This window comes from Ursus maritimus, unplaced genomic scaffold, assembly GCF_017311325.1.
Source record: "Ursus maritimus isolate PB19 unplaced genomic scaffold, ASM1731132v1 scaffold_18, whole genome shotgun sequence".
NCBI classification, from domain to species: domain Eukaryota; kingdom Metazoa; phylum Chordata; class Mammalia; order Carnivora; family Ursidae; genus Ursus; species Ursus maritimus.
Window position 1 is genome coordinate 4366379 of NW_024424230.1, and position 25087 is coordinate 4391465.

The following is a 25087-nucleotide window of genomic DNA, read 5'->3' on the forward strand; positions in this document are numbered from 1 at the left end:
AAAAAAAAAAAAAAGAAGTATATGTACAGAACAAACACTGACTTAGGGAGGACTCATGTATACCTATGCAGAATGAATGTTCTAATGATGGAACGTACTACATTTTTTCAGACGAAAGAGTGACAACTGCATTAATATGCACACACAAAATAACGAAACCCTTATTATCTTCTACCTAATGCCCCCCAAAAATTTTAAAACAAAAGGAGAAAATATTTCTACACCTGTTACCTCCCAATTGATTTTTTAAAGTAATGAAATAATTCAATGTCTCATTTTATCAGGAAAGAACACTGAACATTCAACAAATATATACTGAGGGCCTACTGTATAAAGGGAACTATGATGCTACCAACACGTTCTCTGCCCCACCAGGCTCTTGTTCTATTAGGAGCCATGTGACATACACACAAAAGGGACTCTAATACAAGCCACGTGTGAACACATGTGACAGGAATTGAGATCTACTGCTGTGTAAATGAGCAAGGAATCATACTTCCAAGCAGATTATTTGGCCAAAATGGCAGAAATATCATTTCTTGAGTAAACTAAAACTGCTTTTTTTTTCTTTTTTTTGACAGAGCAGGTAAAACAGCGAAACAACTCAAGGAGAAGAAAGGGATCAGGCAAAGCCACACAACACCCGCAATGCCAGCACGCAAGACTGTCATCTGCAGTCTGGAGAGCGATGGTGCTGGTATTCTACGACACAGCAACTGAAAACAAAAGCAGAGGGTCAACCAAGACCACATCCCACAAAGCTCTGAACTGAAAGTTGGAATTCATTCAGCAGCGCCAGTGAGGAGTCTCCAAAACACGGCACTACTTTAGGGTGATAAATTTTTCAGTATGCAGGACATATCACAGGTAGAGAAACTGCAGGAAGAATGCCTTTCAGTACTTCCAGTTACAGGGCCCAGAACTAGAATGATGTCGGTAAGCAGGAGTGTAAGATGATTTAATAAATATCTTACAGTGATCTACAGGGGATTAAACAGGAATGAGAACATTTACGCTAATATAAATTAAACAGAAGAGTCTTCAACAGAAAGATTATTAGAGCAAGCACCAAACTGCCAATGCAGATGGGGGAGAGAATCCAAAACTCACCCAACTGGGATAGTTTCAGTGCTCATTCTTCTGGAGGCAAATTTCATTCATTCACTCCACAAACATTTACTGAAAGCCAACCAGAAAGCACCTTATATTTTCTCAGGTAGGGGACTCACTGCCAACCCTTAGAGTAAGTCAAGGCATAATCTCTGTTTCTTCTCAAAGTACTGGTACCAGTGAAGAAAGAAAATGAGTCTCAGATATCCTCCCAGAGTAAAGCTTCAAGATTCAGAAGACCTAGGGGCGCCTGGGTGGCGCAGTTGTTAAGCGGCTGCCTTCGGCTCAGGGCGTGATCCCAGCATTCTGGGATCGAGCCCCACATCAGGCTCCTCTGCTAGAAGACTGCTTCTTCCTCTCCCACTCCCCCTGCTTGTGTTCCCTCTCTGCTGGCTGTCCCTGTCAAATAAATAAATAAAATCTTTAAAAAAAAAAAAAAAAGATTCAGAAGACCTAGGACGTGTCTGCACTACAGTAACGGGATATATTATCAAACCAATCTTCCTAAAGCATATGTTTCTTATATGAATCCATCAATTACCATTCAACACACATCCTCACTGTACCACAAAGATTCTCAAATATGCAATTCCATTTATAGTATGTACTCATCCAAATTCCCAACCAGTTGTTCCTTGACTTAAAAAGACAAAGAAACAAGTAAGCTGCATGTAACTTTATCATCTTCAATCTCACCTATAAATTATTAACTCACCAAGAATCCGTCATGAAAGAAAGTTCCTGCTCTAACCAAAATAGTCTCTTCTATGGTTTAAAATTCTTTAAAAAGTTGCAAGAGAGAAATCAAAACACTCCTATGCTTTTCTTTTTTAATTTTAACACTCATATACTTTTTAAGAACAAAATAAAACAAATCAATAGCAGCCTTCTGATGACACCTGGTGGCCAGTGCTCACAGGAAGTTTCTTTCAGCCTTTTAAAGAAAGAACTTCAGGAACTACTCAACCATCTCACATGCTATCTTTACTCTGGGCAGCGGGCATGAAATCTCTCCCTTCACGCTCCTCCCTCAGGTTGTATTTTGCACTCGTTCCAATCTCATTTTCACTTCTCTCTTCGTCCCTTTTCTCTTTTCTGATGTGTACATGTAAAGTGAGCTCGAGCCCTAGCTCGCGCATGCTCACTTTCTCTCTTACACGCTCACAGACACACTCTCGCTGGTATGACAAAGCCACCCACATTAGAAACCACCTCTCCCTGCCTTTCCCCCATGGCATCTCACCCTTCCCCCCTCCTGCACTCACCCCAGTTGGTGGTGCAAGCAGTGTGAAGTTAGCCCACGGTGGCACCAGGCTGACAGTAAAGTCACAGCAGGGGACACAGAGGTGCAGCATGGCAGGTGCACACACACGCATATATAAAAACTCCCAACGGTCTTGTGTCCTTTCCCTTTGGGAAGTTCAATAAAGGATGAACTCCAGAAGTCATTAAGATCTGACAGTAGGGCTTCTCTCCTCCCAGAAGGACAGAGAAAAACAGGTAAGACTTCCTACAAGCCTATTATGAGCTGCAAAGGTGACAGGTGAGTGAGACAGGAATACATGGAAACCAGTGGACTACTCAGATTTCTTCCATCTGCCACTTCCAATTAGATCTACCACACACTATCACCTAACTGAACAAAGTATCACCAAATCCATATATGGAGTTGCCATTTGTAACAGAGACCACAAAATATTAAGTATCTGATCCTACAAAGAAAAAAATCACTTTTCTATGAAAATGCTTATAAGTTGAATGAACTCTTCCATGACAACAAGGTATAATGTAACACCCTAAAAACCATTCACTAGATAACACCAGAGACAACGTGACCACTAGGGATAGATGTGTACATAGTCGTGGCTTATTCACCATCCGACCAGTGCATGAACACTTCAGTCCAAGAAAACCCACGTCCTCGTAGTCCAGAGAACAGGCCACAGTGCATTCCTAGGTAGTAAGTTTGTAGGCACGTCCATTTCCCCAGCCAGGAAAAGGTCTGTGGTGGTTTTAAATGAGTCCACAGATTCTCTGACACTCCTTTCAAAGGAAGAAACCTAGTTCTCTCCCCTCAGTGTGGGCTAGTCTTGCTGACCTGCTTTAAGGGAAGAAAAGAGTGGAAGTGAGGGTATCTAACTCCAGAGACCAGGTCATAAAAGGCACGAGCTTTCTGCGTGCCCCCTCTCTGGCCTGCCTGTTGTGAGGACATTCATGCAGCCTCTGTGTGAGGAGGCCCACAGAGCAAGAGTCTAGGCTCCTACCAAGTGCCAGAGAGGAACAAGGGGCTCCTGCCAGCTGGTGAGCAGCTCCTCCAGCCCCAGGCCGGACTGCAGATGACTACTATCCCCACAAAAGCCTGACCACAGGAGAAACCTGGAGTCAGAACCTTCCTGACCCACAGAAACCAGGAGGTAACAGATGCCTGTTGCTTTAAGCCCCTGAGCTTCGACTTAACGGCTTACGTAGAGACAGAGAACTAACAGAATGCCCTTCTCTCCTGTACCCCTTGGCAAGAATAGATATGGCTCAATTTCACCCTCCTTCATGTATATTTTATATACATTTCCTTTCCTATGTGCTCCAACCTTTAACAAGAATTCTCTGTGCCAGCACAGTAAGATTAAGGTCCACAGATCAGTACGTGTTCACTGAAATACAGTTTGAAATGCATATCAAGAGCACAACTCCTATCACACTTCTCCTAAGAAGATTTTAGCACTTTCATCAGCTGACATTTACATTTATACCTCTTCCACTACCAAAACCAGATCTGATACAGCTTACAATGAAAAACTGATATAATAAAATCAAGAGTTATTAAAGAGCTAACTAATAAAGAGATGAGGTAGAGTTTTAAATTTAGATTTGTATGGGATAAAAGAAATGTCTAAATGGTTCCTGAAAAACCTGCTCATTTTGGATGAAGATGTTCACTTGTAGAGGCCCCTGGAATTGTTTAGCAAGCCACCTGCCCCAGAACTAACGGTGGCCATGAGGTCCTTTCCAGCTAGGCTCGGAAATGGTAGCAGCCTACACTCCTAATAGTCCCCAAATCTGATGAGGCGGCCCACATGACGAACACGTGTACAGTCACAGACCATGTGACTCCCTCCTTCCCCCAGCAGGACGCATGCAAGCTCAGGAGGCCTGGGGCCCTGTGGCCACAGGACTCCTGGTACCTGATTAAGTTCCAACTCCAAAGTATCTCATGTACCATGTTTAGCTTAATCCCAACAAAGAACCGTCCCTGGCCAGAGTCCAAGGACTCACTGAAGACAAGCAGGCCCAAACTATGTGCTCCCTGACCCAAATGGTACGAGTAAAGTAAAACTATCCGATGGAAAAAAAATTCTCCACTCAAGTCAAAACAGAATTTTGCTTCTATTCCAGATACACCCATGTTTTATTTCCAATATCCAATTCACTTTTGCCTGCAAGTTAAAAATTAGAATATATGCTTAGTGCCTAAGATAGAGTTAAAACGATCACGAAAATACCATACTAATATGGATCAGCCATGGTGACCACAACAGAATAAAAAGACCATCATCCCTTTCATTACCAAAGATTTCCACCTTTCCAACACTACTCACAAAAATGTATTAAAAGCAACATAAAACAACAAATCATGGGACAAAAATAAACTGTAAAAGTAGCTCAGCCGCCTTTCCTGCCTATTTCTTTTTTTATTGTTTTTAATCTTCCTATACTTCAAGTACTATTTTCCAAATATAGTAAATTGATCCAGTAATAAAGTTAATTTTATGACAATCTTATATCAACCACCTCTGACAAATGCAGCTTTTGCAGTCAGAAATATTTTACACAAAAAGTTAAAATTTAATATATCTTTCAAAAAGCATTTTTTAAAATCAATGCTTGTTAGTATTTCCATCTAATTTTTTGAAATTTATTTTAAAGAAATACAATTTTTATTGGAACAGGAAAACAGGATAAAAGAAGAGAATGAAGACTCTGAGTAGAGAATGAAAAAGTTCAATGCCATTAAAAGCAGACACATAGGATCCTTGATATCTTATGCCATTTGAAAAGGTTGTTTTATTATCAATGTAACTAATCACAATGAAACCATCTCTTACAACTAAAGACATTATAATGAATTTTCTTTACAACTACAGAGAAATGGGATTTGCTGTTTCACATCAAATAGAACAGGCTGTATAAATTCTTCTTCCTATTTATTGTAAAATATAATTTCATCTATAAAATCAGTCATGAAATATTAAAACTGAAACAACAGAATTTATATCCTTTACTTAATTTAGTTTAAACGGTCTATTCACTAAAAAAGGGGGGGAGGTACATGTGATAGAGCCCCTATACTTTCTCATTAAGTGTTTCCATTAGACCCTTTATTTTCAAGAATTTATAATACAGCCATTAAAAAAGCATTCCATGATAAAAGTTAGTATACTTTGCTCAAATTTGCCTTTTATCTTTTTCAAAAGGCAAGAGCATGAAGCACACAGCATATGAAAGCTGAGGAAAGAGAAGGAGGAGAATAAAAAGAAACACGTAATACATTTACTCTGAAAATTTTAAACACTAGTGAAAAAGAACATTAAAGTGCAAGGAAGGAAGCCTTTGTTTTCATCCCAACGGCTACAACAATAGGCTGTAGGATGCATGGCAACCACTGACCCTGAGCCTCAGAGTCCCGGGTCAGAAGGGGAGAGAAGGAGTAAGAGCACCACATTCGAGGAGAAAACCCCTCGGTGACAGCAAGGAACCGCTCAGCACTCAACCAATAGAAAACGTACTCTTGGGTATGGATTTTTGTTTTCATTCCAGCAGAAAAATAGGAAGAAAAAGGGGATTTCCAAATGGCGAATCTGGGAGAAATATAACAAAAACACATCTAGAGACACGTTCCAGACTTCTTGGCGGGACCCCTTCATCAGGTCCACTGGGAAGAGCGGGGGATTGGTACAATGCTTCATCACAGAACTACAGGGAAAGACAACTGAAACTGCTAATTTGGGAAGAAATCTGGAAAACACTGTAATTCCAAATGTCAATAAGCTAACACACGATATAAAACTATCAAGCCTCAAGACGTTTGGAATATAAATTATTAGGTATCAAAGATGTGAGTGCTAAGAAAGTATATTTAGAAAGGAGAAAAGCCTTCAGTATTCAATTTTTAAAATGGACGTGGTTCTAACCAAGTCCATTTATAGACCAAAGTTAATAGTTTTTTTTCTTCTGGGTGGCAAAATTATAGGTAACTTTTTCTCTTCTTTCTGACATTTTCCTATAGTTTCTAAAATATATTACTTTGGGGGGAAGACTGACAGGGACGCTGTAAAAAAAGTCTCTACATATGGCTGAAGTAATGGAAACTGATGACCACCCTCGAGAAAAGAAGAGAAGCCCTAAGACAGAAATACATTCATGATTGTGGTTCTTGGACTAAGCTCAGAATCAAAATAAATAAAAGGAGAGTTATGGGGGATGTTTGGTGAAACACTCAGGGACCTCAAGCTGACAAGAATGGAGGGAGGTGGGCGGCAACAATTAACACACCTTTGGCACCCAGATCTTGGCCTCCAACACCATCCCCACTAAAAGGAATCTGGCAGCCTCAAGAAATGGCAGATTCTATGGCTGGGACTAGGTAGGTGTACAAGATGAGCCTGGAGCATTTTATTTATTATGTCAAAAAGTGGAGAAATGCTTTAAAAAAAAAAAAAAAAGATGTGACAAAGACACAGGAGTCAACTGGAAGGGGCTCCCACTGGCCAAATCTGGGACAACTGGAGCACCAAATAATTAAGCACCATTAGACACAGGAATGGATAAGTCCATATTGATAGTTGGGAGACAGGCTGATGGATGAACCGATGGGCACAAGAAGGCTCTGTGTGTACTAGGATGCTGAGGGCCAAATGGTCAATATGGAAAGAGGGAAGGAAAGAGAAAATCATACTGGCAAAGACTGCCTCAGGAAAGAATCATCAATGGATGCTAAATCTAGGGGGGATAATTTTGATATGCAGAATGTTTAAACAGTGATTAAGCAACTGCTTATCAATTGCAAGGGAAGAATAAAAAAAAAACCTCAGTAATTGGTGGATAAATCAGAAACACTTTGGAGGGGGCGATAAAAATTAGCATCCTCAAGGAAGTGCAGACAGACATGGTATGCCTCCAGACAGACCCCCTTCGAAGGACAGGACACCCATGCATCCACGCAGCTGAGAATGCAAACCGTGCAGTAAAACAAGAGGCAACTGTAGACAAACACAAAGTGAGGAATACTTTATTTAAAGAAAAAAAAAAAAAGTGGGGAGGACTACATCTTCACCAATGTCAACGTCATAAAAGACAAAGACTATGGAAACATTCCAGATTCAAGTAGGCAAAGGAGACAGGACAATGAAATGCAATGCCTGTTCTCAGGCTGGATCCTGTGATGGCAGGAAAAAATGCTAGTAAGGACAGTTTAGGTCAACTGACGAAAAGGACTGTGATGATTAACTGTATGTGTTAACTAACTAGGTTAAGGGATGACCAGAGAGCTGGTAAACATTACATCTGGGTGTGTCTGTGAGGGTATTTCTGGAAGGGACAAGCCTCTGAACGAACAGACTGAGTAAAGATCATCCTCACCAATGTAGGTGGGCGTCGCCCTATCTGCCTGGGGCCTAAATAGAACAAAGAGACGGACGAAGCGCAAATTTGTTTTTTGTTTTAGCTTGAGCTGGGACATCCATCTTCTCCTGCCTTCACACGCCGGTTCTTGGGCTTTCATCAGCAACGGGTCTGTCTCCCGCCTGCAGAAGGCAGACTGTGGCTCTTCGTCCAGGAAGTCACGGCAGCCAACCCCTGTAACACAGCTGCTCGTCCGCACCCACACCTGCACACGAAGCCCACTCTGTTTCCCTGAAGACTCCTGACAGATTTCTGCGCCTGGAAGCTCCAGAGGAGAATATTAAGGAAAAGTTTTCTGACTTGGTTTTGGGATTTCTAGAATTGGCTCCCTAATCTGATTAGATTAAAAGATGCTAATGACTCTGTTTTCAGCATTAAGAGAGCACTTCTATTTGGTCTATGATGAGAACTGATTACAGATACACAAAATATCTGCACTGGATACTCCTAATCAACCACTTACATGAATCCAAGAGCTAAGTGACATACAGACACTAACATTTCTAGAAAACCAAGGAATGTAATGACTGGTCGGTTGGCCCTAACGTTGCTGGACAAAATGATGAAAGAAAATGATGAGCTCAGGGAGTCAAAGTACAGCATAAATGACCTGAGAGCTTCCAGGTGTGCTGGAGGAAAGCCTGATCTCCTCCAGCTTTAGAGCTGAAAGTGCTGCCTATCAGATGCGGAACATCCTTCCGAGATTGGCTAAATCAGAAAGCAAGCTGAATGCCCACCCTCGCAGGGTGCACTGTTACTCTGAGGGCACTAACTGGGAAGGACCCAGGCCCTCAATGCTGGGATGGGGACATGCAGGAAGACCCTGATAAAGCTGGGGATACTGAGTGCCTAAATTCTCATACGTCTTTGTCAGTGGAAGAGGTCTTCCCAAACCCAACAGTGCCCTCATGCCAGTTCCTATAATTAATCTCATGGTTTTTTGTTTGTTTTAAAGATTTTATTTATTTATTTGACAGAGAAACAGCCAGCAAGAGAAGGAACACAAGCAGGGGGAGTGGGAGAGGAAGAAGCAGGCTCCCAGCGGAACAGGGAGCCCGATTCTGGGCTCGATCCCAGAAAGCCGGGATCACGCCCTGAGCCGAAGGCAGATGCTTAACGACTGAGCCACCCAGGTGCCCCAAATATCATGTTTTATATTTCTATATTTAATATGCCATGGGTTCTGTGTCTCTGGAGAACCCCAATATAAGTACCAATGTACATTTATAAAATTAAATACTTTAATTATATACAGGAATATCCTTACTTCTGGAAAATAGACACTGAAGGATTTATGGGTAAAGGGTCATGATACCTAAATTTACTCTCCAAAGGTTCAGGAAAAAAGTGTAAGTGTACACATGTGTAAGGAGAGAGTATACACGCTCTCCAAATTATCTCCAAATAAAAAGTAAAATAAAACAGCAACAACAAAAGGTGAGCTGGCTTCACGGAGTTGGCTTACACAGACTCCAGTAACTGTCGGGGGTCAAAAGAATATAAAGCTCCTTAAAAATCACAAAGGGGACTGTTTAGACTTGACAAAACCCTTAGTCTACACAGTAACTAGCAGCTCCCATTTAGACTCCTGGGAATCCAAAACACTTGACCTCCAATCGAGGGCCTCCTGCAAATCATATCCTTCCTAGTACAGCTGTGTCTCTGTGCAGCTTTAACTTCTTTGCCATGGGGGGGGGGGCCTATTTGTTGGCATCTTTCTGTCAATTCCTGTCCACTGTAGTTTCCACACCAGCCTTAAGAAGTCCTGGGAGACGCCAACGCCCACAGAATGCATACTTCAGAGGAGGACGAGGGCATTTTTCCTACTCCTGGCAAAGCTGGTTACTGTGTGTTCATGTTACAAAATTTCAATGGTATCAACCAGCTATGTACAATACAGAAAGCCTCCTCGCGCCCCAGGCAAGAGGACACAAGCTGGCACGCACGTCAGTGAGCTGGCAGAGGCACGGTGCGAGAACCCACGGCTAAGAGGCATCACAAGACTTCCTGCGCCCGTATGTCAGGTCAGCACTGCTTCCATCTTTGTCCGTGGACACCCGAGCTCTGACGCGTCATCTAGTCTGAGTCTCTGTGACTAGGAGCCGTTGGCAACCCTACACGCCTGCAGACTCCTTCATGGCGCTAGAAGGTTCTCTCTGCAGGTTTCTTGCCATTCGTCACACAGTGCTCTCATGCTTCTGTCACTTTCTTACCCCTTTTCCATAGTGCTCACCTACTAAAACTGCATTTCCATTTTCAAGTTTCCCTCTGAATTCTTCTGACTTCCATTTTGCTGCTTCTCACTAAGCCTCTGCGTCTCTCACATCTCACTCTCAACTAATTGTTACAAGTGAGGGAAGGTTAAATAACCTCCAAACCTCATTTGAATGACTGTTCTTAGACTATTTTAACACACTTCCTTTGTTTTACCTGATGTGGTACAAATTACGAAAGTAAACTCATCTGAAATTCTATCATCTTTCCTTTTTTTTTTTTTGCCTGCTTGTATTTATCCTGCCTGCTGATATGGGTGTTAATGAATTCAAAAATAAAAAAAATAAAATATGGGTAAAGAAAGTCAGGAGAGAAAACTGGACTATATACAAATTAAGACTCTTCAAAAGGAAAATCAAAAAGGCTAAGCTTCAGTTTGCTCAGTGTCCATACTGCATAAGACTCTACAAAATTCTGGAACACGTGAATTAAGAAGCGCCTCTCAACTTAAAAGACAGATATTCTAACAAACTTAAAGTATTAATTTGTACACCAGGAGACAAACTACCAAAATGATCGAAGAGGTTAAAACATAAATGATGTACAAGTGCAGCATCTTAGGTAAGTTCTAGAACCATCTGAGACGGGAGTGAAGACGTGCTTGGGGTACCTCCTCAGTTACAAGGATGGCAGTCACCCCTCCAACAAAGCACCCTCCCCTGCCAACAGTGCGCAGAAGGTCCCCATGGTGGCACCTTACAAATGCTTCAGTGAACAAAAGAATATGGGCGACTGGAAGGAGAAGAAGGGGGACAGGTGAATAATTTCCCCACCACCCTTCTTTCCTCACACACCCGAAATAATTAAAGCAGTGATCTAGTGGTGCTTCCCTGCTCCTTTCAAGCCTTGCTACCCTCTGTGCGCTCGGGGCAGGGTCACCGTCACGTGCTTTCTCTGCCACAGATTCAGTGTTTTCAAAGATCTCCCCCTCCTTCCACACTCAGTCGCTTCTGAAGGGCTCACGCCATTTGCGAGGAGTGGCTGAGACACGCTGTTTTGGTTATCCCTCAGTGACAACAAATGCAACATTAAGCAAACAGAACACGAACCTTCTCAATAGGAAAATGCTGCGGCCCAAGCCCCAACAGACATAGTGTGTCTGCTAGTTTCCATGTGACTGTGTTTATTTCTATTCAAACTTTATGGATGAAGCACTGAAGTGACTAAAATATAGTGTTTCTCACGCGAACAATATTTCCCAAGGGGGACAGAAATATCACTAATGGCATTTAAAATAAAGTCATATACCACAAGCAAGGATTTTTAAATAAGTATGTATTATTCAACTGTGTATAGGAAAAAACACAGGACCAACCTAGGACTCCACATATACTAATACACCGTTTCTTATGACAAGGCCACGTTAGAATAAATTTGAGATTAAAATACTACAGTATAAAAATAGCAAAAACAGGGGTGCCTGGGTGGCACAGCAGTTAAGCGTCTGCCTTCGGCTCAGGACGTGATCCTGGCGTTACGGGATCGAGCCCCACGTGAGGCTCCTCTGCTATGAGCCTGCTTCTTCCTCTCCCACTCCCCCTGCTTGTGTTCCCTCTCTCGCTGGCTGTCTCTATCTCTGTCAAATAAATAAATAAAATCTTTAAAAAAAAAAATAGCAAAAACAATGAAGTAGGTGAATGACTTAACACCTGAAAAACTCTGCATCACATACATCTAATTCATTCACTAATTTTTTAAAAATATCTAAATTCTAAGAAATCAGTAAAAATCGGTAGGAATTCTCAGCCCTGAGAATGCTTATGCTCTGGTAATCAGCCCCCTCCCGCGGCTGGCAGCCCTTCCTGGGTGGTCTCACCGGGGCCATTCAGGGCGCTTCACACGTGGGTGCAGCCTCCTTCAGATCCCACCTCTAAGAAAATAGGGCAGAATGATAAAACACCCCAACTCGGTAATGTCACGCTTCCACATTCCGAGGAACAGATCACAGGATTCTATCTGTGGAGAAGGATAAGGACAGGATACTAAGTTTCTGCGTCTTCACAACCTGCTTTTCCTTCCCTGTGGATATAGCAGCTGGAACCCCCCCAACAAGAAGTTACTGCCCTAACACCTCCACTACTACAATAAGTGCACTTAAAAATGGCTCAAAGGCAAATGCAGCGGTTTGCATCTCGCCCTCGGAAACCTCCCGAGGCAGGTGTCCTGCTCTGCAGGCAGTCAGGTCCTGGCTGGTTCTGGAACCCTGGCTCCCTCCACCTTCAAGGCCTGCCTTAGAGCTTCCTCATTCCCATCCAGCTGAAGCAAAGGAGCACGGAAGAGGCAGCAGAGTGGCTTCTTAAAAGCCTGACTGAAAAGTGGCTTCTACCACTTGACTCATACTTGCTTCCGGCCAGAGAGTCAGGAAAATGTGACCTGGAGCCCTGCAGCTCCATCTCATGGGAGCGAAAAACTGGCGGATTTAGGTGGGAAGCCAGCCCCCTCTACCACACACCAACCCCCAAATTATCATATCGTTTCTCATGACACCACTAAGGAAGCTCTCAGTCCTTACAAGACTTCCAAAAACCTCTGAGAAATGCAACTAGCCCCGAAGAGCATACCTGCAGCTATTACTTCCACATTTGTAACAAGGAAATTACAGATGGCATCAATCACTGACAATTCACCTAAACATCAAAACCTGAACCCACGTTGATCCTACCCACGGAGATGTTCTGATTAAGAACGTCCATGGGGCGCCTGGGTGGCGCAGTCGTTAAGCGTCTGCCTTTGGCTCAGGGCGTGATCCCGGCGTTCCGGAATCGAGTCCCACTTCGGGCTCCTCTGCTGGGAGCCTGCTTCTTCCTCTCCCACTCCCCTGCTGTGTTCCCTCTCTCACTGGCTGTCTGTCACATAAATAAAATCTTAAAAAAAAAAAAAAAAAAAGAACGTCCAGGGGCGCCTGGTGGCTTGTCAGTTAAATGTGGGACTCTTGATTTCAGCTCAGGTCATGATCTCAAGGTCATGAGATGGGAGCTCTGCGTCGGGCTCCGCGTGGGGCTCGTGCTGGGCTTGGAGTCTGCTTGGGATTCTCTCTCGCTCTCTCCCTCTGCTCCTCCCCCTCCCCCTCCTGTGTGCTCGGGTGCTCTCTAAAGAAGAACGAAAGACAGACAGACAGTCTGGGGTAGGGACAAAAGTCTAGTTTTAAAGAGCTCCCTGGGCGACTGTGATGAGCCAGACTTGGGACCTACTGGATCAAAGACCCTCCTACCTTCAAAAAGCAATACAAACTTCAGACGTACTTACAGGACGTGGAGCTGAGGCACAGAGGAAGAGGAAAGAGAGGGGAGCAAGCAAGCTGAGCCAGGAAGGAGAGTAAACGCGCTGTACTAAACTGGCCACCACACAGAGAGCACCCGCCCCCCAGACCATTTACCTACGTCATCATTTGCCACAATGTCCCCTTTAGCAAACACTGCCTCAACCTATATCACCCTGAAAGCCTAGGGTGTTAAATACCACCCATATGCGAAACCACATGATGGACCCAGAAGATTCTTAATGAAAACCATTTGATCTCATTTTTTGAAAGACAATAATTTCTACTACCTCTCCTAACGATCTAAATTTCCTAAGCTATTTTTAAAAGTACATTACCACCTTAGTTTAAATTCTAATGGCTTTATAATTATATGTACTCCCATAACTATGACTCCTCATTCTATAACTGATCCAATAATTATATATCAAATTCTGATCTATAATTCACAATCCAGCAGAAATTGTAAGTGAGTTGTACACTTCAAAAACAGTAATTTATTGCTTCTTCTAGATTAAAACACCAAGTTTCCACTATATTTAGTAACTGACAAGAACGCTGGACTTTGGTTACACTGGATGATTACACTGGTATTAACTCCAATTGTGTTATACAGTGTCTTTTCCCTTTTCCCAACTAGGCTTCTTATTACCTTACTTGTTTTTATTTAATACTATTTTGTTGTTTGTTTTTATGGAACAAAAAGCACAGCATATAAGAGAAAATAAAAGAGAAGCGTGAACATCGAACACATTGATGGGCACTGAGAGTTAAGACTGAGATCATGTAGCTTTAGCAAAATGCAGCAGAAACTAGAAACGCTGAACCATCTACTGTGAGAGGGTTGTAAGAGGCCCGTGTTCTCCATTTGCCCATAAGGGATCTCTGACAAGCACTACATGTGTCTGAAATGCAGACATCCCCGCTACGGAAGGACTCTCATGGGCTGTCAACTTTTTCATGAGGGGCTGACTTTGCTAGAAAGTATGACATGATATAATTACAGATGTTTGACAGGTCTCCTGGTTTAGACAGTTTTAGAACTCTGAATATCAAACAAAAATAGTAGTGCTATTTGGTTCCATAGGATATATAATTTGACTTAGGGCTTCTAGAACCACATTTTTATTTTTCCTCTACTTGTTAATTTCAAGGAGTGACTGTCATACTATGATGGCTTTAAATAAGGTTTTCAGTACAAGCAACGTTTAAGAAAAAGTCCTCATAATATGGGATAAATATGACACTCAAAAAAAATTATCAAAGGTTAAAAAAAAAATAGGAAAAGGTAGATTTCCCAAAAGTTCCCTTTTTAGCAACCAATTGCTCAAGCAAAGAAGTATGATTTCACAAGTCCTCTGGCATAATACCACTTTCTAATGACCTGGACGGTGCAACCCTTAGAACTAGAACAGAATACAATGACTTTTTCAGCTTTAGGGACTTGTCATCTGCTGGAATGATAAAGTCATGTACATTGGTTTAAAAACAAACCTAAGACAAAGTAACTTCGCAAATGAGGTGAACAAAGGCTTTACCAGTCTTCTACACCCCCATTGTGACTTTTACTTTTTTTTACCTCGTAACTCCAACACTCAGTCATTACTGTTTTGTCGGATCGTCTTCTTGCTCAGACCTTGTCTACAGGGTGTTTCAGATCAGACAGCCTCTACTACTTTCACCTGCGTGCCCACAGGCACCTTTCCTTCTCTGTAGTGGTGTCACTGGCCCCCACAGGTTCACTGGAGGTTCAGTCCTCAACAGAGTACTTAGCACATAATGTGCTTGGCACCTAGTAAGCACTCAGCAAGTATTAACAATTACTATCATGGAAACCAATTTTCTTTTTGAAATCTCTACTCCTGAAAGTAATTTTATACCCTAATCCTGCAAAAACACCATCTTTACCACAATCACCCCATCCTATCTTTTTCATACAAAGTGAATAGTCCCTTTCACAGACTTTGCAAAGAGAAAAGAAACAAACATAAATGTTTGTGTTTTAAATATTTCGTAGACACAAAAAATAATTTTAATATGTGCAAGGAATTTAGCACCATAAAAGAAAGCCCTGGAAACAGATCACAGTTGAAGAAAATGAAATCTTTATGTTTGCAGTTTCTTGGTGCCCTCATCACCTTCCCTCTTACAGAGCCATCTGTTAACATGAACCTTGTGTTTGTAACTTACCTGTTTTATTACTTTATCAAATCTGTGCATTTGATTGCAAATGCAATCATGCAATTTTGTTTTGCAAATTTCTAAACTTAAAAAAAAAAAAGGAAAAATATTATATCCATTCTTCCGGAAGTATCTTTTCTTCCCCCAGATGACGTTCCTGACACTTACCTTGGTGACGCATGCAGCTAAACTCCATTCCATTTCACTACTGTATAGTCCTTCACTATAGGAGTATAATACAATTTATCCATTCTCTTGTGATGGACACTGGTTCCAGTTTTCTTTTACCAGTACAACTGTGAGCATTCTTGTACATGTCGCCAGGCACTCAAGTACAGGACTTTCTCCAGGGCAGGGGTTTGCCAATTTTAGCATGCACGCAATCACCTGAAGAGCTTGTTAAGTGGCCCCATCCCCAAGTCTGATTCAGTAGGTCCAGGGTAAGGCCCAAAATCCACAAACAAGGTTCCCATGAAATTCTGGAAACACAAGTTAGAAGCACTGCTCTAGGATAAAGACTTAAAAATGGAATTACTGGGTCAAAGGGTACATGCATCTCTAACTTTGCTAGATAATTCCAAAATTAATGTACCAAGTTAGACTCCTACCAGTTGTGTGTGAGCACTCCAGTTGTTTCCTACCTCCCAAACAGATACTGTCAGATTTTTACACTGTTGTCAACCTAATGTGTGTGAAATTATCTATCTTTTTCATCCTAATTTGCCTTTCCCTAATTACTAATTAAGTTGAAAATCTTTGCATTCGGGATTACTCTTTTGTGAGATGCCTACTGGGGTCCTTTGCCCATTTTTCTATTATTACTGATTTGCCGTTTACCTTTCTGGATACTAATCTTTTACCAGATATATATATATATATATATAAATTCAATAAATATATATATGCACTGAAAATACCTACTCTCATTTGTGACCTGTCTGTTCACTTACTTGATGGTTTATTTTAATAAACACAAGTTATCAGTGTTAATACCGTCAAACGTACCAATCTTTTCCTTTGTGGCCCGCACCTTCTGTGATTTGTTGTAGAGCCCCTTCCCTATACCAGAGCCCTACAACTATTGTCCTACCTTGCCTTCTATAACTTTCACAGTTTTGCTGTACTGAAGCCTTTAATTGGCCTATAGCTGACTTTTTTGAATGCTGTGATTCAGAAATGTATCCCACTCTCAAGAAGTTTCCGGTTTGGTAAAGGCCACACTCACAGCCCACAGCCAACTATAACTTTTGGGAGGATACAAAAAGTTCCCCAAGTGAAATACTGATTAGGTGTTAACCGCTCACTTCTTCATTGAGATTTATTCTGCTCTCTCACGAGGCAAACAAAAATCTGAAAATTTTCAACATGAAAAGATGAAAAGTGATTAGCAAATTAGACTATGATCCCCAACCCAGCACACCCCAGGAAGAATCCTTTAAAAAATCCCCAAAACTCAATGTAGTCTCTTTCTAAAAATATAGAGAATTAAGCACTGGAGAAAGTGTGGGCAAACTCTAATTCTCAATAGGACCGGTTGGGATATAAATCTACGCACCTTTCTCGAAGTTAATTTTGCGCTCTCTCTCCACGCAAGCACACACACACACACACACACACACACCCCTACACATGTGTGTGTATACACATATACATATGTGTGTGTGTGTATATAGCCTTACAATTGGTATATTATATATACTGTATATATAGTAACGTGTGTGTGTGTGTGTGTGTGTGTGTGTATAGCCTTATGATAGGTATATTCTTTGGGCTATCAATGACTCTACAGGAAATAACTGGACAAAATATGTATTTAAGGATATTCAGCATGAAACTCTTTATCATACAAAAATTATAAACAACCTAATATCCAATGATGCAGGATGGGCTAGAGCACGTCCATACACTGGAACACAGTGCAGATTACACAGTATGTTAATGGGAAAAGATGTTCATAGTATTCCAGTAACTAACAAAAGCAGTGAACAAAATGCACATATAAATATTCATTTATTCATAAATATTTATCAAGTGCCTTGTGTGTGCCAGGTACCAAGCAAGTCACTGGTAAACAAGAGATCTTTTCCCTGAATCCAAGGAGCTTGCAAGCTTTGTAGGGAGACAGACCAGATACATAACTTCAAGTTATTTTGGTTGGGATAGTAAAGGCACGCGCATTTTGAACACAGACAGTTTATAGGTGTGCATGTGTAATATATCCAGCATCAAAGAGAACACATGCACCCAGCTCCATGGAGTGCTGGTAAGCAGGAGAATACTTAGAGCAAATGCCTTGTGACGAACTGAAGTGTATCTATCTTCCACAAAAAGACTCTAGGGAGAATTTTAAGAAATGCAGTGTAGTTATGGAAAGTCATACACTGGAAGACAAACGTGAGAATGGCAGAACCACAGCAAAAGAACTGAGACAAACAGCTTCCATTCCTGCCAATTCAAAACTGAGATTGACCAAGATCAAGTACAAGTTCTTGAGCAAATAATCATTCTTCTAAGAGCCTACACTTTTCCCTTTCCCTGCTATGTTTGTGTCTAACAAATAATATAAAGCCTCCCGAGATAAGAAATATCTCACAATTGGGACCAGGCTCAAAGGATTCTGACATTATAGGTTCATTTCTTTTAAACTTTTTTTTTTAAATAATATTTTTTTATTATATTATGTTAGTCACCATACAGTACATCCCTGGTTTCTGATATAAAGTTCGAGGATTCATTAGTTGCGTATAACACCCAGTGCACCATGCAATACGTGCCCTCCTTACTACCCATCACCAGCCTATCCCATTCCCCCACCCCCCTCCCCTCTGAAGCCCTCAGTTTGTTTCTCAGAGTCCATAGTCTCTCGTTTCTTTTAAACTTCTGCACCAAAAATCAGTGAAGTGATGAGAGTCCTTAATTTCAAAGGGAAAATTTTTAACTTTAAAGCACAGGTATCACACACTACCTCAACCAAGAGATCAAAGTTAACATTCACCAGTGGTTAAGACATATCTGCGTCATGTAGGTCCCCAAATGAGACTTCACCTTCAATTTAATCATGAAAGGACATCAGACAAATCCAAAACAAGGGACATTCTACAAAATAACTGACCAGCACTCTTCAAATGTATAAAGGTCATAAGAAAATAAAGAAAGTCAATAGGAACTGTCACAGACTGGAAGAGACTAAGGAGACCGAACACCGTAATGCAATGTGGGATACTGGATTGGATCCTGGACCAGGAAAAGGACATGGCGGTGAACCTCAAAGTCTTAAGATTAATTGTATCAACTGTCTGTTTCGGTAATTGCACTATGGATGCCTAAGAAGTTAATAAAGTGATGCTGGTTGAAAGGTATACAGGAACACTCTGAACTATTTTAGCAATTTTTTTGTAATTCTCAAATTATTTCAAAGTGTAAGGATTTACAAATCATTTCAGATGAATGATACATAAAAGTATGAGATGAATCACTCATTAACTGTAACATAAAAACAGGCTACACCTCCAAAATTGTGCTTAAAAATCCCAATATTTGCAAATAAGGCTTACGCTGGGATAAATTGTAATTATTCTATAAAAGCCTGTAATTGTGATAATGTAGAAAATACAGTAATTTTCCTAGGGCACTGAAATCTCTCCAGATAAATGTTCTATTTTATTTTCCCCTTTAATCTTTTCTTAATTCAATTCAGCTTACATTTATTTAACATCTACTATGGCCATGTAACTGTGCTAGGGCCTGATAATATTTTGATATATAAGAAATGAACATTTTAGAACACAACAGAGAAAAGCATAAAGTAACAAAACTGGCAGTGATTTTTTCACTCCTATACAACCTAGCAATTAATCCAGACACCCTTTTTAGTGCAAATGTCAATAAGACGGAGGACCCTCACAGCTCACGTGAATCCCCTTCAATAATAAGTGGTTTTGACCTCTAGAATTATCTCCAAAAATTATCGTTGGAAATGCCAAAATGACTCTCTCCAAGAAACACTATATTTCTAGTCCTTTTTTTTTTTTTCCATTTAATCGTTCTGTTTTGGGTGCACTGCTGTTTGTAATACAAAATTAAACCGCCCAATTCTCTGAGTACCAGGGAAAAGGTTACGCTGGTATAAACCCATGGAGCTTACTTACTCTCCTAAGAGATCAAAGGCAACATGGCGTACGGCAGGGTTCTCAAAGTGTGATCTCAGCGCTGGCAACTTCAAAGGCACCTGGGAGGAGCTTATCAGCAGTGCAAATTCTCAGCCTCAGTCCAGACCTGCTGAGTCAGAGGCTCCAGGGGATGCTGAGCATCTGTGTTTCAACAAGCTCCCCAGGTGACTCTGGAGCACCTTAACTTTGAGAACCACTGATGGAAGCAGAAAGACTGGCCTAGAAATCAGGAAGCCTGTTTCTAATCCCAGCTCTGCCACTAATCTCTGAGACAGATTACTCAGCTTCTGTGGGGGCTCAGCCTCCTTACAGGACGACCAGAGAACTGAAACAGATCACTGCCATACTCCTTAGACCAAGATTTGATCAATCTAGAAATGCAGTCCCTTCTATAAGGCCAAAAAGTGAAAAGTATTTCACCACATCTTTCTCTTCCATCAAAATGAAACAATTAAAATTTCTTCTCTTCCTCAACCGGTCTCTGAATCATATTTAATATATCTAAAATAAGGGGTGCTTGGCTGGCTCAGTCCATTAAGCTACTGACTCTTGACTTTGGCTCAGGTAATTATCTCAGGCTCCTGGGAAGAAGTCCTAACTTGGCTCCGTGTTCAGTGGGGAGTCTGCTTCAGGATTCTCTCTCCCTCTGCCCCACCCCCCCCCACTTGCATTTGTGTGCTTCCTCTCTCTTTCTTAAAAAAAAAAAAAATATATATATATATACACATAAATATAAATATATACACACACACAATCCCTTATTTAGATAAAATTGTGTTTGCTTTAGCAAAAGCAATACAAATGCTGATTTTACAGATTCCTATTTAGTTTTAGAACAAATGTGTACAAGAGGAATTCCACATAACAAAATCTCCAAGAAACCCAGCTTCTATAGACTGAATTGTGTCCTCCCCCACAATTCATGTGAAATCCCTAATCCCCAATGTGATGGTATTTGCAGGTGTGACCTTTGAGAGGTAATTAGATTAAATGAGATCATGAGGGTAGGGTCTCCAAGAATTGAAACCACAGACATTTACTTCTCAAAGGTCTGAACATGAAGTCCAGGATCAAGGTGCTGGTTCCTGGTGAGGACTCTTCCTGGCTTACAGATGGCCCCTTTCTTGCTGTGTCCTCACATGGCAGAGAGAAGATGAATCAATGTCCTTACAAGCAGGGGAAGAGAGTCCTGAGTTCTCTCTCTGCCATGTGAGGACACAGCAAGAAAGGGGCCATCTGTAAGCCAGGAAGAGTCCTCACCAGGAACCAGCACCTTGATCCTGGACTTCATGTTCAGACCTTTGAGAAGTAAATGTCTGTGGTTTCAATTCTCCAGGGTATCCTATTTTGTTATAGCAGCCGAGCTAAGACACTCACTCAAATGTCCCCACTGGTGTGGGGATCTAACACACCAGGATATAGTTCAGAACTATGCCTCCATGCTTGCACAAAGAACACGTGTGATCTGACCACAAGAAGTATTTAACAAGTTTGAAAACAAAGAACTTCAAAATGTATAGATCTAGACACCTCCATTACTGCATAAGAAACACAGCTTAATTTCTTCTCCTATTCATGGATTTATGACAGTCCCTGGTGGTCTAGTGGTTAGGATTCGACGCTCTCGTGGATTCATGAACAGGGATTCTTCTCACCACTGATACCTGAGAAACCCGTCACACAAACCCCTTCTTTGAGAATTATAAAGGTCAGAGAATTCTCCTAATTTATAAAGGTCAGAGAATTCTCCTCTAACAACAGGACCCTAATTAAAGTCAATGTTGGGAGAAATGTCCCATCAAGCAAATGAATGCCCACTAATTCTTGAGCCCTAAACTAAACCCTGTATCCTGCAAGCCCTCACTACTGCTTCCCAAGGCAGTCCCACATCATTTGCTCTGTGCATCTCCATGTTAGCATTTAGCAAAACGCATTGTATGTTTCTGTATCTGCCTCCTCAAGCAGATCCTGAAATCATGCCCTGCGTTACTAACTCCAGCACCTAGAGCAGTGTCTGGAAATAAGCAGGGACCAGTGTTTGCTCGAGTGGAGCCACTTCACTTTGCTAAATACCAATGGAACTCTGTCCTACCTAGCAGCTTGTCTGTAAATCTGAAATTATTCCAAAATACAGTTTTTAAAAGGCACCAGTGGCAGCTGTTACCAGCGACAATCACACCTGCCTTACAGATGATGCAGGAAGACATCAGCTACTGGAGAACGTTGCCTTAGTGTTTATCAGACATGCCAACAGGAGTTAGTCATCTCGAGGGTAACAAACTTGAAGAATGAGTAACGAACACATGAGATTTGAATTCTGACGTTAACTTTGGTCACATTATTTAATCTGGGTTTTAACTGGTAAAAAGGAAACAAGTTTGCTGTGCTAAACGAAGCATAAAGAGTATACGTTAGAAATGATGTTCTAATCAATATGTCAGTGCCCTTCCCTGTACGGTGTTCCAACTGGACCTAACTCCTCACCGCAGAACAGGTGCATAATGTGACTAAACCAGCAGTGGCTGCAAAGTTATAAGGCAGTCACCATCACGGCTATGACTACCTATAAAATAAAGAAATCCTACACGTGTGTCAGTGGACGCTAACCTTGCCAAGATGCCCTTCCTATTCCTGAACTCCCCAATGAAATAGAAGGGCTATTCAAAACAACACAACCGACAGGGGTCAGTATCTCCTGGACCCACCTCCACCAGACTGATCTCCAGAAAGCGGGCTAGCACACTCAGGACGTGCTCTCTGGCTGGGAAGAGGTGGGTATCTACCGGGCAAAACCCGCAGCTGCAAATAGCGGTGCGCCGCAGCCCCGGGCCTCCCCCCTGGTGTCCACAGCGGCTGACCCCGAGGGGCCAGGACCCTCCACTTGGAAGTCGCGCTGCACTCGGTCACCAGCGTTGGGGGCCGCCGCCCGCCCAGCGTCCTTAACGGAAGGAGGCGCGGGTGGCAGCGGCGCATCAGTGCATCTGGGGGTGACCTGGGAGTGGGCGGGCGGAGGAGGAAACCACCGCCCTCACTATAAAACGACACCTCCGCGGCTCCGCGCTGGGGCAAGCCGGGCGGTAAGAAGCCCCCCACTGCGTGCAGGGCTGCTGACAGCCGGCCCTGCGGGGAAGCCGAGGCCCAGCCAGCCGCGCGAGCCCGGCCGCAGGGTGCCGCGCAGCGAGCGGGGGAGGGCGGGAGCGGAGGCCGGGCGCGGCCAGGCCGCGGGCGGCGGGCGTGTGCCGGGCGAGGCTGGGCGGCGTCGGGAGGGACCGGCGAGCGGGGAGGGGCGGAGGCGGGGGGAGGGGGGAGGAGGAAGAGCGAAGGGCCCTGGCGGGGCTCCCGGCGCCTAGCCGCCCGGGCCCGGGCCCTCAAGCCACCGCCCCCAGGCCCTGCGCTGACGCTGGACGGTCCCCGCCTCCAAACCCCCCGCCCCGGCCAGAGAATAACTTACCTGTTTGCCGACGGAATCGCTCCTGCTCGCCCCTCTGACTGACTCCTCCGGCTCACCGTCTTCCCTCTGGGAGGAAGGGGAGGGACTTCCTGTCTTTCCTTTGAGCGACTTCCGGCGGTTCCCAGGTCGACACCGTGGTGGACTGAGCGTCGGACACCACGACCTAAAAACAGGATCCCGGAACTGGTTTAGCGAAACCTACATCGGGTCCCCTGTTTCTGCCTCGCATGGCCGGCCGACCCGTGTGCAGCCTTGTTTTCAGTCCATCAGCTCTTGCCGGAAGCCACTCAGATAAAACCGGAAGTCCCACCCGTCCCCCGGAGAGGAAAACGGAAGGCTAAAGGAGTCAATCTAAACAAGGGGGAGTTGCGTGTCAGCCTGCAAGTCCCGCCGTGTCTGTCCAGGAGGGCCCGCTGAGATTTCCAAAGGGTCCCAAAGCGGGAACCTCCGGGCCGGTCCTGCCTCCTCCCTATCCCAACCTTCCCCACTCCGCCTCCTCGCCATAACGGGCCCCGAGGGCGGCGCGGGGGACACGGACGCGGCCCGGGCCTGCGCGGGCCGGCCGTCCTCTATCTTGGCCGGGTCCGATGGGCGCCCGGCGCCTGTGCGGCCCTTTTCTCAAGGGGCAAGGGGTTTGTGCTGTGCTGGGTGCGTGCGCAGCTCCAACTTCGGAAGAAAACTCGGGTGACTCCAGAGGGTTTCTCGGAGTCTCAGGCTCTAGGAAGCCACGAGCGGAATTCCAACACTAACGGCGAGGCAAAGACGCTGAATGTGGGTTCTCCAGTTTGGCAGGAAAAGCTGAAAAGCACTTGGTGTTTAAAACGTTCCCGTACTGGCCTCTTTTAAAAACGTTAAGGGCACGGCATAAAGATTGTTAGAAAGCAAGCATGACCTGGATGCAGTAGTCACAGCCCCCTCCCACCCCTGGACAGGACCATACACAGACCTCCAGTTTAGAACCCTAGCTTTGGAAACTCAAAATCTGGCAAGAAGACCACAGCTTGCAAAATGCAATGGCAGAGACGTTGTATAAAGCAATGGGCAGGGATCCCCTCTTGGGGTCAGACTGTGAAGATACTGTTGGCTAGGGACACTTGTTAAATAATTTGTATTTAGATAATTTTAATCAAATGGGATTTTAAAATTATGGCCTTATGATTCATGGTGAAAGGCTTTCTAAACCAAATCATCTCTCAAGGTCAAGCCCAGCTCAATTCTTTTTTAAAACTGTGAATATTTAGGTGATGATAACATTTTTTAATATCTTTTAGAGGGGCACCTGGGTGGCTCCATTGATTAAGCATCTGCCTTGGACTCAGGTCATGATCTCAGGGTCCTGAGATCCCTGTTCAGTAAGGAGTCTGGTTCTCCCTCTCCCTCTGCCCCTCCCCACTGCTTGTGTGCCCTCTCTCTCAAATAAATAAAATCTTTAAAAATATATATACGTATATATTTTAGAATAATTTTCCTAGTTGTTACCTGGTCAGATTCCCATTATAATTCACATGAATTCTCATATCTATCTTCCACTGTAGGATACTGAAGTTTAGAATAGTCAACTGTTCCAAGATCACACAGCTAGTAAAGGTGGGATTCAGCTTTAGACTCCAGTCAGCCTTTTCCTGTCTACCACGCTCAGTTTAGTAGTAGTGAATTAAAAGTTCTAGAGAAACACATGGGAAACAATTTCCTTAAGAACAGGCGGCTGTCAATGTTTATACCATTAACCAACATTTACTGCGTGAAAACACTAATGTAAACATTACTGGTAAAAGATAAATGATAAACTAGGTTCATTCTCCAAAAAGTTCACTTGAAAATTACTTAGAATTCACTTGAAAATGTAGAACTTAGAATCTTGTAATGTCTGTTTTGACAGTGTTAGTCTTGCATGACACGGTTATACCTCTGAACACTAACAGTAGCTAGTGCAGTTCTCCATATGGATTAGGCATCCTGTTGGTC

General features: G+C 43.0%; 1 protein-coding gene across 1 annotated transcript in view; it reads right to left on the reverse strand.

Moving 5' to 3' along the window:
- Positions 1 to 24408, reverse strand: part of ZNF407 (zinc finger protein 407) — a 442536-nt gene extending 418128 nt beyond the window's left edge. Inside the window, exon 1 of the mRNA XM_040632437.1 lies at positions 23123 to 24408. The gene's annotated coding sequence lies outside the window, so the exon portion shown is untranslated. The remainder of the gene's footprint in view (positions 1 to 23122) is intronic.
- Between the last annotated feature and the right edge of the window lie 679 nt (positions 24409 to 25087).